This window comes from Salvia hispanica, chromosome 2, assembly GCF_029641045.1.
Source record: "Salvia hispanica isolate PSC_SH4W2 chromosome 2, Shi_PSC_v1, whole genome shotgun sequence".
In the NCBI taxonomy this organism is placed as follows: domain Eukaryota; kingdom Viridiplantae; phylum Streptophyta; class Magnoliopsida; order Lamiales; family Lamiaceae; genus Salvia; species Salvia hispanica.
This window is the reverse complement of record NC_142693.1, coordinates 33966597-33971360: the sequence shown is the minus strand read 5'-3', so window position 1 is coordinate 33971360 and position 4764 is coordinate 33966597. Positions and strand designations below refer to the sequence as shown.

General features: G+C 35.2%; 1 pseudogene; it reads right to left on the bottom strand.

The window, feature by feature from the left end:
* Positions 1-3056: 3056 nt before the first annotated feature.
* Positions 3057-4410, bottom strand: LOC125193342 (loganic acid O-methyltransferase-like; annotated as a pseudogene).
* Between the last annotated feature and the right edge of the window lie 354 nt (positions 4411-4764).

Genomic DNA, 4764 nt, shown 5'->3' with positions numbered 1-4764 from the left:
ATTAAATCTTCATTATAAAGTTTGTATGACGTTTTATAATATAGTCTGTCCGCGAATAGGAGTCCCGGTTCACTTTTACCATAAATGGTAATAGGGTCCCACCTTCCACTAACTCATTCCACTCACATTTCATTTAAAACTTATATATATAAGTGAGACCCTTGTTCCACTAACTTTTTTCCACCCACTTTTCTTACCATTAAAAATTTCTTAAAACCCGTGCCGCCCATGAATAAGACTCCTAATGGCGGACGGAGGGAGTAAAGAGTAATATAAATTTTACTCCCCCGTCCCACAATAAGAGTTATGTTTACCATTTTAGTCTGTCCCACTATAAAAGTCTTATCTCACTCTTTTTTACCATAAATGGTAAGTAGAACCCACATTCCACCAACTTATTCCACTCACATTTTGCTATAAAACTAAAATTTCATATAAGGGAGACTCATATTCCACTAACTTATTCAACTAACTTTTCTTTACATTTCTTAAAACACGTGACATAACTAAATAGGACTCTTATTTCGGGACGGAGGGAGTAAGTGACAAAATGTTATAACTTATTTTCAGTGATAATTTACTTTTTATACGTATATATGGCAAAAAATAAGAAATTTATCTTTTTCCTATACTAAAAATACATTTAGTCTTTGGCCACGCATACCAAGTTATGCTATGTTTCAAAATTAAACATAAGAAATAAGTAGTCAACTAAGATGTGATGATGTGATTATTGAATGACCCAAATTTTCTATCTTAGATCTCAAAGAAATTTAAATTTTATGATCTAATTTTATATTTTTAATATGGGTATGTTTAATTATTTATTTCTTACTATTAATAAAATATTTGTAAAATTTGTTGATTAGTATAGTTTGTTGCCATGAATTTATTTTAAATTTTATTATATTAAGAAGATTGATGAACACATGATCAAAACAAAAATAATAATAAATGCTCTAAATATGGATCCTGAAGAGTTGAACAATTGTTTCTATGATCGTGCTATACTTGCTCCCACGCTTGACGTTGTTGATGAGGTTAATCAGTTCATGATTTCGTTGGATCAGTCTCAGGGTTGAATATATTTGAGCTCTGATAGCATTTCAAATTCTGATTCGACATCGAATGGTTCTACTGAGATACATTCAGTTGAATTTTTGAATAGTTTGAAGTGTTCGAGTACACCTAATCATACATTGTTGTTGAAAGTTGGTACTCTTGTTTTGTTGTTAATGACACCAGATTGATAATTACACGGTTAGATGATTTTGTATTGGAGGCTCAAGTATTGGGTGGCCATAATATCGGTCATAAAGTCTTGATTCCTCGAATGTCTTTAATACCGTTTGATCCAAGGTTGTCATTCAGATTCTAACGACGACAGTTTCCATTGGTTGTGTATGTAATGACCATTAACAAAATTCAAGACCAATCTCTCTCTCATGTTGGATTATTTTTGAAAAAGCCAGTCTTCGGGTATGGATAACTGTATGTTGCTATATCTAGAGTCACAAGTTGTGAATGTCTGAAAAGTTTAGTTTGTGGACATAATGATGAATTATGATAGTAGAAGTGATTCTACTGTTAATGTTGCTTACAAAGCAATTTTTCAAAATGTATGAACTACTCCCTCCGCCCCTAATTAATTGACACTGGTTGACTTGACACGAGTTTTAAGAAATGTAGTGGAAAGTGGTTGGAAGAAGTTAGTGGAATGTGAGTCATACTTTGATACTATATCAATTTTATAATAAAATGTTAAAATGTGAGTGGAATGAGTGAGCTAGTGGAATGTGAGTTCTACTTTTTATCAATTTTATAATAAAACATTAAAATGTGAGTGGAATGACTGAGTTAGTGGTTAGTGGGTTCCATTACCAAAAGTAGTAAAAAGGAATGGTGTCAATTAATTGAGGACGGACGAAAAAGGAAATTGGTGCCAATTAATAGGGGACAGAGGGAGTACTGGTTCGTTGTTGTTTTCCTAAGTACGATTTTTGGACTTATGAATACATAATATTTGTTGATAGAATGAAATCATGAACTATTTATTCGTTCAAATAATTTTTTTTTTAATTTTTATCTTATGTACATTTAGGAATAAATTTTCCTTTATTTGTATATCTTATACTATTTAATTCACGCATGTCCATTTATGTTATTTTTTTTATTTTATGTTTCTACACCTTTAATTGATATTAAAATAATGCAATAGTATGCTAAATATGAAATGTTTTACCGTGGGTTGAGAGCATTACTAATGTTTGTATGTTGTTGTTTATAATGTTTTTAATTGTTTATAATCTTATTAATACTATTTTTAATTAATTCATATTCTTATTTTTTTTATATTCTTTATTTTTAGTTATTTAACTATAAATATATTTTCATATTTTCATTATTTGAAATTTTTTTGTCTTGTACATAGCACGAGTGGAAACACTAGTATTAAATATTTATAGACCAGTATCAGACTTTGGGCTTTATTTGCTGAAGCCCGAAGAGATAAAATACTGGCCCATTTTATATGTGAGGCCCATTTTACTCACTCACTTACCTGATAGCACGGATTGCTGACACCTGGTAACTCCATGCGGATCACGAGTCCTGACATAGTCAAACCATAAATAAAAAACAGGGATAAACAAATATAAATATGTCGCATAATTAGCATATTGGTCGTGTCGTATAGGTTTCATCTTACTCTCTCTCTCTCTTGAATCGTGGATTCTGCAAATAAATATAGTTGTTATGTTATGCTTATTTAAACGTACAGTTTGTTTTGCTTGTGTCGTATGGGTTCCGTCTTACTAGGCTCTGGAAGTAGGAAGCTATAGAATAGAGTCAATAGACGTCAGGTACTGCAATGCATATTTATGAGTTTCTTGTTCCCCCAATTTGTAAATGAATTCAATACAGTACACATTAGGTAAATGGTAATATTGAAGCCACAACAAATAACATCTCAAAACAAACTAGGAATGGATAATACAAGACCTGAATCCTTATTAATAGTGTTAAAGATAAAACCAAAAGTTGATCCAAACAATACCCTATTTGCGCTTGAGCACAACAAGCAGTTGAGTATGCTCATTATACCCAGATTCCATAGTGTGTGACAACTCTTGAGCTCTGTCTGAAATCTTAGCAAACATTTTGTCAACGACAGAATCTCCAAAGTGAGCAGTCAAGACCCCCTCTCCAGCTCTCATGTGCATTATCACTTTAGCTACATCAGTGGGTCCATCAACCATGGACCTTGGATCTGTGAGCTCCATTTTCTCAATGCTAAAACACCCATTATTTTCTATCACCCTCTTCACCTCCCCAACCGCCGGAGCATAGATTGGCAAGTTGAAGTTGTCTATTTTATCTTTATCCACAACTCCTCATCAGCCAACTCCATAGGCTATATCCAAAGTAACTGAACATAACAGCAGTAGGGTGGTCGGAAGGGGAGATCCCGTCAGGGATTCCCGGCACGACCAGAACCAAAACTCCTCCTTTCACAATCTCCTCAGCTCTCGCGCTAATAAAACATGACAAATCCTTTTCGTATTGATCCGAGTAGGCCTTGACCACATCTTGGCCCGCGCCGTGGTAGTGGACTCTGCCCTCGTTAGGCACCCCTTGAGGCTGCTGGGAGAGCCACTGGAGTGCGTATGAAGAATGCGCCACGGTGATGGAGCTGCGGGGGAAGAGGCGGCCGTGGCATCGCAGCAGCGTGGTAGTGCCTCTCCGGTGGGAGGGAGGAGAAGAGGGTGTTGAAATCGTTTCCGAGGTGGTCATTGAAGAACACTTGGAATTCTAGTAGTGTTTCAGATGGCCATTTCTTCTGCACTGCTTCTATCAGATTTTGAACGGCGAAGAACGTGTTTGGCCCAATCGAGCACCCTAAATCCGCTATCGCCACTTTGGTCGACCTTGGTTCTGCGTCTAGGCTCCCGATCACGGCTTCTTCTATCATTTCCTTCACTGCATCCGACGCTAGTTTCTGCGCCGGATCGGAATTGTAATAAGATCAGAGGAATCTTCAGTTACTAATTACTCATTCCGTCCATGAAATATTGTCCAAGTTTGACACGGCATGGGATTTTAAGAAAAGTGAATTGAAAAAGTTAGTTGAATAAATAGCCCCACATTTGTATATTAGTTTTATAATAGAATATGATGATAAAGAGTTGGTGAAACGTGGGGTCCGTTTACCTAAAATAGAAAAAAGCAAAGTGGACAACTTTTCATAGGCGATAAAATGGCAAGATTGGAAAACATTTCACGGACGGAGGGAGTAATTAAGTGCAAAATGATGTAAAAATCTGTGGTTATATAAGTATTTACCTGGTAATTGGAGTTTTTGGTGTAGCTGTATTCAGAATCACCACCATTCATTAGAAAAGTTTCCCCCATTTCTGCACTCTTCTCTACTTTGACAAGATCTAAAATGTAAGATTGTTATATAGTAGGGGTGCGTTTGATTGCCCAGAGAGTATTGGGTATGATAGGGTGGTTGTACTCAGTTTTTCATGATAGTGCTATATGGCTTATATCTCAGTTCGATGTTTGGTTGCCCTGATAGCACATATCCGACACCGTCCGATAACATATATAGTTTTTGATTTGGCATCCATAAACTACTGATAGCAACGACAATAGACAAATATGCCCTCATATGCATTATCTATTAACAATGGATGATTAATTAATTCTAATATCCATATTTTTTAAAATATAAAAAAAATATCCAACAATAATTTAATTTCA